General features: G+C 55.5%; 1 pseudogene; it reads right to left on the bottom strand.

Annotated features, from left to right (window-relative positions):
• Positions 1 to 7,628, bottom strand: part of LOC116544824 — a 99,057-nt pseudogene extending 91,429 nt beyond the window's left edge.
• Between the last annotated feature and the right edge of the window lie 3,559 nt (positions 7,629 to 11,187).

Here is an 11,187-nt window from a genome sequence, read left to right as displayed (position 1 = left end):
GCTGAGAACACCCCACTGCACACCAGCCGGGGAGAAAGAGAAAGATTCCATCTAAAAAAAAAAAAAAAAAAAAAAAAAGAATAAGACCCAGTGTTTAGCCCAACAGGAGGCTATAGTCAATAATAATTTAATTGTACATTCAAAAATAACTAAAAGAGAGGCCAGGTGCAGTAGCTCATGCTGGTAATTTCAGCACTTTGGGAGGCCAAGGCGGGTGGATCATGAGGTCAGGAGATCAAGACATTCCAGGCTAACACAGTGAAACCCTGTCTCTACTAAAAATACGAAAAATTATCCAGTGTGGTGGTGCACGCCTGCAGTTCCAGCTGCTTAGAAGGTGGAGGCAGGAGAATCGCTTGAATCTGGGAGGTGGAGTTTTCAGTCAGCCAGTTCCCACCATTGCACTGCAGCTTGGGTGACAGAGTGAGATTCAGTCTCAATAGAAAAAAAAAAAGAAAAATTAAGAGTATAGTTGGATTGCTTATAACACAAAGGATAAATGCTTGAGGGGATAGATACCCCATTCTCTATGATATGATTATGCACACGTTGCATGCCTGTACCAAAACATCTCATGTACTCATCAATACATACACCAGGCCAGGCAGAGTGGCTCATGCTCAGCACTTTGGGAGGCCAAGGCAGACAGATCACTTGAGCCAGGAGTTGGAAGCCAGACTGAGTAACATAATGAGACCCTGTCTCTAATAAAAATAAAAAAAAGTCAGGTGCGGTGGTGCAGAGAGCTGAGATGGAGACTGATATGAGTCATGATCACGCCCCTGCACTCAAGCCTGGGCAACAGAGCAAGACCCTGTCTCATACACACACACCACACACATACACACACACGCACGCACACACACACACATCTATACATACATACCTAAATTTGTGTATGTAATTTTATATAATTCATTATAGTTTACATATTATATATAATTCATTATATAATTTTTTTTTTCCGAGACAGAGTCTGACTCTGTCACCCGGGCTGGAGTGCAATGGTGCAATCTCGGCTCACTGCAACCGCCAACTCCCAGGTTCAAGAGATTTTCCTGCCTCAGCCGCCTGAGTAGCTGGGATTGCAGGCACATGCCACCACGCCTGTCTAATTTTTATATTTTTAGTGGAGACGGGGTTTAGCCATGTTGGCCAGGTTGGTCTCGATCTCTTGACCTTGTGATCCACCCGCCTCAGCCTCCTAAAGTGCTGGGATTACAGGTGTGAGCCACTGCACCTGGCCCTGTTTTTATTAATTAAAAATAAAATAAAACAAAGAATGTCACTGTTTCTCAAAGGCCACTGTCCAGAAAGAACACAGAGCATATTCCAGGTTTGAGTTGTCCATTGGGTCATCAGCCACGTTGTGCTGAAAAACACAAACACAGCTTTTACACACACTCATAATGCAAAGTCCTTATCACAGAATTTAAAATCTCATTCAAAGACCATTGCATAAAATGAACATCTTGTATTGCTGGATGTCATTCAAAAATGGCAGCTATTTGAATTTCACTATATTCAGACTTCAAAAATTTTTCCAAAAATGTTTTGTCCTTGGTGGGCTATATAAAACCATCAACAATTATCTACTCACAGTCACAATGATGGTGTTCAAGCCCAGGCCAGGCTAAATGAACTGCCTCCACCACGCATGCCTGCCCAGGTCCTGCCCCAGGTGCCCCCCACCTCACCCCCATCCCTCTGGAATGGCTCCCACTAAACCAAGTCAATGGCTCCCGCTAAACATAAAACATCCCTGCCCTGCCCCCAGCATGGAACTGTTCCCACCACCTCGTCCCTCATTAAACCTAAACCCTATTATTGGGCCAAGTCATTTTTAAACAGGCCAAATTTCCCATGCAGGCCTGTTCCATACCGCACCTCCTGAGCCGTAATATTGCATCAAAGGCTTTAGGGCACAGCTGTAAATCCTGGGGAACCAACAACACTCCATTGAAAATGGTGGATGAGTTTGAAACCACTGCTTCCCTGCATTGTTCCTTAATAAAACCTCCAGTTAAGTCAAGGGCTGATCTTTTTGTTTGCTCTGTTTCCTACCGGGTGCTTTGCCATCTGGAACTACAGATCTTATGGTCATAGTGATTTGTTTCTTTGGAGCATTAAATCCTAGTCAAATGGTCTGAGGTTTCTGCACATCCTAGCATGCCTATTTTATTTTACCTTTCTTATTTATTTATTTAGAGACAGAATCTCACTCTGTCGCCCAGGATGTAGTGCAGCGGCAGGATCTCGGCTCACTGCAAACTCTACCTCCTAGGTTCAAACGATTCTCCTGCCTCAGCCTCCCCAACAGCTGGGACTACAGGCGTCACCATCACGCCCGACTAATTTTTATATTTTTAGTAAAGACAGGGTTTCACCATGTTGGCCAGGCTGGTCTCGAACTCCTGACCTCAGGTGATCCATCTGCCTCAGCCCCTCCCAAAGTGCTGGGATTACAGGCATGAGCCACCGTGCCCAGTCATATGCCTACTTTAAAGCAGAGCACCCATTTGACACTGGAATAATTCAGTTTAGCAACTAATTCGTCAAAAATGTTCTCTTAAAGAAGAGGCGGAATGTGAAGGGCGGCCTGTTTTCTGCAGACCGTGGTTGAATGCTGAGTGCCCCTGCGCACTGGCTGTGCAGCCCTGAGGATGTCACTCAACACCCCTGAGCCTCAGTGTTTTCATCTGTAAAACGAGCAGCAGCATAACACCATTCAACTCCCAGTTACCAGGGAAACAAATGACAGCGCCAGGAAAAGAGTAAAGAAAGCCGCTTGCTGGAACCCAGCCAAAGGTAACCATTGTCATCTGGGGCAGGGCGGGGTGGGGTGTGCGTGCATGAGGCCCCAGTACCTGATTTACACGAGGGCGTGTCAGCAAAGCAGTAGAGCCAAGAACTGGATGATGGAGACGGTGGCTACATAGCGTGGAGCCCCCAGCCCATCTTCAACTGTGGTCCAGGCTGTGCGCCCCGGGTGAGACGGCCTCAGGAACCAGCCTCCTTGGAAGGGAATCCATCCTAAACCCAGCTGTCTGATTAACGGCTGGGGGACCCACATTACTGATGCCGCAGACACGCAAAACATCCCCGCCCCCAGCACAGAACTGTTCCCACTACCTTGTCCTCGTTAAATCTAAACTCTATTATTGGGCCAAGTAATTTTTGAACAGGCCAAATTTCCCATTCTGTCAGATGCAGTGGTACAGAAGAAAAACTTCCTAGGAATATCCATAATCCCAATTAATTCGCCCTTAAGAGCCTATTCCATATTCTCCACACATTTTACAATCTCACAAAACCTAAAATATTCACCAACAAATAGATTGTACTGCCAAAACTGCACAGAAGGTTTGTATCATATCAAAACTGAATCTGTAAGTTTCACATCGTATAAGCAAATAACTAACTGGAAGCTGTTAGCTATCCAACCCCTCCTATATCACAGAATTACAGCCAACCTTGGAAACAAAACAAATCAGAAAGTTAACTTGTTAATTCTCCCAGGGCTTCCATGGCAATGCTGTATCCTAATAACTCACTGTTTAAATAACTCCTCTGAAACTGACTCAGGCAGAGAGCCAACCTGAGCTCTTCCTGGCCGTCCGTGGTCTTATAAATAAGGTCACCTGCTTGCAGCAGCACCCTTGGATGCATGGTCAGGCAAACCTCAGAGAGCCACTGGGGGACCTTTATTGCTCCCCCAGCCCCCGACAAGTTCTTCTTTCTCTTCTGCGTCTCCCAATTCCAACACATTCTATTAGTACCCCTCCCCAGCACCACAGGCCAGCCCTGGTCCTCGGGGTCAGAGGCGTGGAGGACCTGCCAAGCATCTGACCGCTGAGCCAAGGTTTCCTCTCCCTTCTGTTCACTTCCAGCCCCAGGGCCGGCAAGCAAGGTTCCCACACTGGCTCCACTAACTGGGCAGGCCTCTTCAACAGCACCCAAATTACAAGCCCGGGTCCAGGAGCAGAAGCCAAGATGAAATGAGGCTATACTTTTCAAAGAGCTTACACAAAGCCCTGCACACAGCTGCCCGACTGTTATCATCTGGAGGAGACAGAAAATCGAGACCAAGGGAACACCAGCTACATTACAGGGTGACTCAGGGGCCCATCTGACAATCTCCAACAGTGCCACCTTGGAATTAATTGGCACATGGAAGGGGCAGTGATCTCTGATCTTCCCAGAGAGCCCTGTGGCTGGCTGATGAAAGAGCATACCCAAGCAAACCCTGTGACCCAGATCACCCAGAGGCCACATTTTAATAGCTGTACTCAGGAGCCACTAGCCTGCTGAGGAAGGCACTGAGCCCTGGTCTTGAACTTGGAGAAGTGCAGGCCTGCTCCCAGGAAAATGCTGACGGAAGCAGCACGGTGCCTCTCCCCCTAGCTGGGCCTAAGTGGGGCACTCGCCCCCAGCATCCAACCGGAGGCAACAAATCCTTGCAGAGCTCCCTATGCCCAGCCCAGATGCACCCCAGCATGCCAGGCAAGGCCTTTGTTGGGTTCCTGAGGTTCTCCAGGCGGCCCACCCAGAGCCACTCTTCCTGCCCCAACGGCCACTCACCAGACACGGACACCTCCATGAGCGCCTCTAGCAGCCAGTTGTAGTCCAGGTCCTGGCTGAGCTGCAGCTCGCCCGTGGTAGGGTCCAGTAGCAACAGGTGTAGCTCATTGCCACGCAGGAAGGTGTAGTTGAGGCTGTCTGACACGTCGGGGTCATGGGCCGGGATGCAGCCGATCACACCAGTGAGGAAGCTGCTCGACTTGTTGGTGACATAGTTGTTGAAGAGGATCTGGAAGTCGGGCAGTACCGGAGGGTTGTCTTTCTGGTCCACAAGAAGAATGTGCACCGTGGCTCGGCTCACCAGCAGGGCCGACATGGCCTGCACCACCAGCACATACTCCTGCCGCACCTCAAAGTCCAGCTCCACCAGGGCACACAGGTCCCCGTTCAGCAGGTCCAGCTGGAAAAAATGCCACGTCGCCCTCCACAATCTGACACATGATCTGGGCATTGAGGCCTTCGTCAGGGTCCTGAACACGGATCTTTGCCACCACCGACCCGACTGGGTTGTTCTCCTCTACAAATAGCTCCAGCTCGTCCTTCTCAAACATGGGGGCATTGTCATTAATGTCAAAGATTGTCACCTGGATTTCCACCGAGGCGCTAAGGGCAGTGGGGCTGCTGCGATTCACAGCCACAGCCCAAAGGTTGTACACAGCCACGTTCTCCTGGTCCACTCGGCGCTGGATGTGGATGCCACTGGACGTGGGCTTGATGTAGAAGTTCCCATCACTGTCGTCCCCACCCTGGAAGGTGTACAGCAAACGCCCGTTGGGACCCGAGTTTTGGTCCGTGGCAGAGACCTGGAGGATGCTGGTTGAGGGTGGAGCATCCTCAAAGATGGAACCCTGGTAGAAATCCCACAGGAACTGGGGTGCATTGTCATTGGCATCGAGGATGAGGATCTCCAGAGTGGCGGTGTCCGACTTCTGCAGGATGCTGTTGTCCAGGGCCATGATGGTCGGCGTGTAGGCGACCTGCTGCTGATAATCCAGCTTCATCATGGTGTGCATGATGCCACTGTCGGAGTCAATGCAGAACTGCGGCATGGGGTCCTGAACCACGTAGGTGATGCGGGCGTTCTCTCCTGTGTCATCGTTGACACTGAGGGTAGCAATGGAGGTGCCCAAGGGCCTGTCCTCACTGACCCTCACAGTGTAATGGGAGCTCTGAAAGACCAGCCAGTGGGTGTTGGCGTCGGTGACGTTGATGAGGACATGCACGGTGTGTGACCGTGTGCCATCGGACTCTGTCACCGCCAGCATGTACTGCTGCTCATGCTTGTAGTCCAGAGGTGAAGCCAGGGTGATAAGGCCGCCCCCCATCTGGCTGCTGAGCGCAAAGCGGTTCCAGGTGTTGCCGCCCGTGAGCTGGTAGGTGATCACACTGTTGGCGTTGCGGTCGCGGGCCTGCAGGGTCAGCACGCTGCTCCCCATGGCCGCATCCTCGTTCAGACGCAGCTCGTAGGTGGGCTGCGTGAATACCAGGTCGTTGTCGTTCACGTCCAGCACTGTGATGGAGACGCTGGTGGAGGAGCTCATGGGGGGCGAGCTGTGGTCCACGGCCTCCATCCCGAAGCTGTAATGCTCCACCTCCTCACGGCCCAGCTCAGCACACAAAGTGATCCAGCTGGAGCTGTTGTGGATCTGGAAGGGGAAGTCTGGGGCCGGGACAGGGTTCTTAGGCCCAGCGCTGCCACCCCCAGAAAGGCGGAGGCCGTGTCCACCAGGCGATAGTGCCGCCAGGCGTTCTCCCGAGTCGGCGTCCACCACCTGAATGTGTACCACGGAGTAACTCAGGGGCATGTTCTCCAGCACCATGGCCTGGAAGGGGCTGCTCACAAAGATGGGCTCGTTGTCATTGACATCCAGCACCTGCACAGACACCACCCCAGAGGAACTGATGAGGGGGGCCAGTCCCCATCCTGGGCTTTGAAGCTCAGCAATTACTTCTGGACATCCTCGAAATCCGGGGGGTTGATCACATCCAGAATCCCACTCAGCGAGTGCAGGCAGAACTGCCCAGCCATGTTCCCGCTGAGGATGCTGTAGTGAATGGCCGCGTTCTGGCCCCGGTCCTGGTCTGTGGCCTGCACGCGCAGCACAGCCGTGTTGAGCCCCACGTCCTCGGGCACCTGGACCACGTAGTTCTGCTCGCTGAACTGGGGGTAGTTGTCATTCTCGTCCTCCACCTCAATGTACACTGTGGCCGTGGCGCTGAGCAGACTTACGCGCTCCTCCTCGCCTTCGATGGTGTAAAGCGCACGAAGCTGAAGGAGAGAGGTGCCCGCCAGTTCGTTCTCAACGCCACCTGGTAGTTGGGCATCAGGAACTTCAGGCTCCGTCGGCTGCTCGTGCCCCGCCGGGCCCGTCGCACAGGCCCTGCCCGGGTTTGGGGCAAGTTCGGCGGCGGCAATAGCGATGGCGACGCGGAGGGCGTCCCCAAGGCGGCGGCCTCCAGTGCCAGCTCCACCCAGACGGCACCAGCCGCGCATCACAGGGCACAAAGCAGACGCAGGCATATGGGGCGGCCGGGACAGCGGGGCCTGGGACACAGTGGGCGGCTGCAGGCGGGGACGGTGTCGGAGCTGCGAGCACTGAACGCTGCGCAGCCGCACCGCCACCAAGGACGTGGAAGCAGAGCGCCCCGCAGAGCCCAGGCCCTGGGAGCACAGCCCGCGCGCGCCGGGCACGGGCTTGGCAGCCGGGATGGTGCGCGTGCGCCCGCTGGCGGAGGTTCAGCGCCATCCGGGCACCGTGGGCCGTCAAGAGAACTTGCAGCGGCAGCGGGCGCCCTGCCAGGTGCATGCAGCCCCGGGGCCCGGAGCCCGAAATGCGCCGCCGTCCTGCCAGCCTCCCCTCGCGGCCCAAGTCCAGCAGCTCCCAGGGGGTTTGCGCAGCGCCCACTGTGTAGGTACCGCCGGGCCGGATGGTGAAAGCGCGGGCCCCGCCAGGTACGCGCAGCTCCCAGGCGGCCGCTCGCAGCCCCAGCGCCGACAGGGCGGCGGCGGCGGCCAGGAGCAGCAGCACGCGCGGCTGCAGCGCCATGGCCCGGAGCCGGAGCCCGAGCCCTAGCCCGAGCCGGGCGCCCGAACACAATCCATGCACCCAGCGCACCTCCGCATCCACCCGGCACTGCCGGGAAGCGGCTCCTGCGCGCCCGGCGCCCGGCCCTCTCGGCGGTCCGTGTCCCGCCTCCCCGGACGTCCTGGCTGGGACTGTGGGGACCGCGCGCCTGGCCTTCCCCGCAGCTGCCACTTCGAGAGCACTTTGCGAAAGTCTGCGAAGTTGGTTTCAAGATGGCTTCTCTGCGCGTCCCGGGAGGGCGCCGCGCATCAATCTGCTGCGGCGGCTGCTCCAGCAGGCTCCAGGTGGCTCCGGCGCGGGCTCGGTCTGGCAGGCGTGGGAAGCGGGGCGGGCCCGGCGCGGGGCAGGGGCTGAGTTCCTGGAGCTGGCTGGGCCGCACCTCGCAGCGCAAACCCCAGAGGCCGGCTGCTGCCTGGGCGATGCGCTCAGCCCACGCCCCCTCCGCCGGGGCTCTCCCCGCGCCCGGCCCTGCCGCGTATTGTTCGGCCCGGGCGGGGTGGGGGTGGGGGCCGGCAAGGAGGTGCGCAGCGGGAGGATCGCTATGGAGACGCCAGGGCGCGGCCAGGGCGGGGGCTGAGGGGCCTACTCCCCAGCGGCCTCCCTAACCAACCTCCCGGGGGGCGGGGCCGAGGGAGGAGGGCCGGGAGAGGTGGGGCTGGGGCCCCAGTTGGCCGCTACCCGTGGGGCGGTGGCTCCACACCTCTGGCGCGGGGCCTCTGCTCAGAGCGTGGCTTCCCACTCCGGCAGGACAGATCCACGGAGACCGCCGCTAGGGGTGCCGCGCGGATGGGACCCGGGGGCCAAGGGCTGGGGCCGAGGGGCCAAGGCGTTCCCCATTAAGGACTGCGGCGGCTGTCGGGAGGGGGTTACCCATTTTACAGCAAGACGCACGGAGGCGAAGATGCTTCACCCGGACAAAACTCCCTGGACTTTGAAACCCAATTGGCAGCTACCGGATCTGCGTGCCACTTGGTTTAAAGCGCAACTTTTAACTTAAAGAAGAAAAGCCGGGTTGACATTAGGGATTTGGAGCAGACGGTGGAGGCCCGCTCATCTTCCGCGTGCGGCCGGCTCCGAGCTTCAGCGGACATGCTGCGGAGTCCTACAGCGTCCAGCTCCTCCCGAAGCGGGTTGAGGAGGACTGGGGGCCCTGGAAGCCTCCTGTGGCGAGCAAGCACCCGCGGGGATTTAGAGCTGGCAGCGGCCTCTCCCCGGCCTCCTGCAGAGGCCAACAGTTGGGGGACGGGGGTAGAAACCTTGGAGCTTTCGGAACCGCGACACACACCCGCCTCCTGCAGGGAACCACGGGCGGGGCGGGGGCAGCTTTAGGTCTGAGAGACGGGTACACCTGCCTCCGGATCTGGCACAACCATAGAGGGGGTGGAGGCTTAGGACTTCGCGAACCCCCCCATGGGCGGGGCTTTGGGACCGTGCGACATCACCCTTCCTGTGGGGCTTTGTGACTGTGTCACTAGCAGCTGGAAAGGACACGCACTCTCCCTCGGTGGCGATAGGGCGCCAGAATCCAGGGCAGCCCTTAGGCCTCCCAGTGGTCGGGGACGGTAGGTGGAGGGCTCCTGGGGCCGGTCGGAGCGGTGGGGTGGGAGTATTGCGCAGTCACCTCTAGAGCGGTCTTTTTGGCAAGGGAGGGTCAGATCCTGCGCCAAATCTCTGAGCTGAGCTTAGATGAGTCCAGTCTCAGCGAGAACCCTGGGCAGCTTCGGAGACCCGGAAGGGTTTCTCCCCCAGAGCGAGCGATGTGTCTGTGTGTCACACCCATACTCAGCCAACTTCACTCAAAGCTTTTGAAACAATGGCTTCAGGGTGAATGAAGCCCAACGCAAGAATTTTCTTCGCAGTATCAATGGTGAAGACATTATATTGATCTAAAGGGTGGAGTTATGCCGGGCGCGGTGGCTCTTACCTATAATCCCAGCACTTCGGGAGGCCAAGGCAGGTGGATCACGAGGTCAGGAGTTCAAGACCCGCCTGGCTAACATGGTGAAAACCTGTCTCTACTAAAAACACAAAAATTAGCTGGGCGCGGTGGCAGCGCCCGTAATCCCAGCTACTTGGGAGGCTGAGGCAGGAGAATTGTTTGAACCTGGAAGGCGGAGGTTGCAGTGAGCCGCGATTGCGCCACTGCACTCTAGCCTGGGTGACAGAGCAAGACTCCACCTCAAAAAAAAAAAAAAAAAAAAAAAAAAAAAAGAAAAAGTGGAGTTGCTTTGGAACTTTTTACTTCTGGGTTCCCACTGGAGAGTCCTGCTGGGAAATGTGTGTGTGGATGGAAGGGTAGACGGAGAAAAAGTCCACCCCTTAATGTGACCGGTCTAGGACCTCCCCACCCCCCATATACCTTTCCACTTGGATTTTTCCAGGAAGGAGGAAAGGACAGGAGTTCTGGGGCAGGAAGGCAGGGTGGGTCCCTGAGCCTGGAGCCTCACAGTGGAAAGCTGCTGGGGGAGTCTAAAGGGGACCCAGGCGCAAGGAAAACCAGAGAAGCCCAGGAATGCATATTTTGCAATAAGGCTTTAAGCAGGACGGGTTGGGTTTAAATAAACAAAACTCAGCTGCAGCCAGTGGGTTTCGGTGTGGGCCTGCTTTCCTGGAATAAGACACCTGCAGGCTGCAAGGTAACCCCAGGGACTGCATAGCACCATTTCCAGGTCCTAGGGACAAGTGAGGATGGATGAATCTAACAGGACGTCCAGCAAAGATGAAAGATCATTCCATTCACACTTAGTCCAACAGCAAGTCCAACTTCACCATAACATTTAGGGGTGCACACAAATAGGGGAAAGGTGAAAAAAAGCAAGGAGGTGTCTATGGGCACATTTCGGAGGGCTCTGGGGGGCAGGGGCGTCCCCTTCCAGACCTGAGGGTTACCGGAGTGTTGGCTTCGTGATCACACATTGAACTCCATGCACCTGCTCTGTGTACTTTTCCCCATGCCTGCATGCTAGAGTCCGCAGTTTTATTTTTATTTGTATTTACTTTTAAATAGAGATAGGGTCTCACTATGTTGCCCAGGTTGGTCTCAAACTTCTGGGCTCAAGAGATCCTCCCACTTCAGCCTCTCAAAGTACTAGGATTACAGGTGTAAGCCACCATGCCCTATATAGAGTCCACAGTTCTTTTTTTATTTTACTTATTTATTTTTGAGACAAAGTCTCACTCTGTAACCCAGGCTGGGTTGCAGTGGTGAGATCTGGGTTCAATGCAATCTCTGCCTCCCAGGTTCAAGTGATTCTCCTGCCTCAGCCTCCCAAATAGCTGGAATTAGAGGCAGGTGCCACCAGTCCTGGCTAACTTTTGTATTTTTAGCAAAGACGGGGTTTCGCCACTTTGGCCAGGGTGGTCTCGACCTCCTGACCTCAGGCGATCCACCCACCTCAGCCTTCCAAAGTGCTGGGATTGCCGGCATGAACCAGCAATAGAATTGTGGATTCTGCACCAAGCCTAGAATCCACAATTCTAAATAAGTGGGGAGGGGAGAGGGACTAAAAAGACAAAGGCT

This window comes from Sapajus apella, unplaced genomic scaffold (genome assembly GCF_009761245.1).
Source record: "Sapajus apella isolate SASKATOON/1434 unplaced genomic scaffold, GSC_monkey_1.0 scaffold232, whole genome shotgun sequence".
NCBI lineage: Eukaryota > Metazoa > Chordata > Mammalia > Primates > Cebidae > Sapajus > Sapajus apella.
Note: the sequence above shows the minus strand (reverse complement) of the source record. Positions and strands in the feature narration are given on the sequence as shown.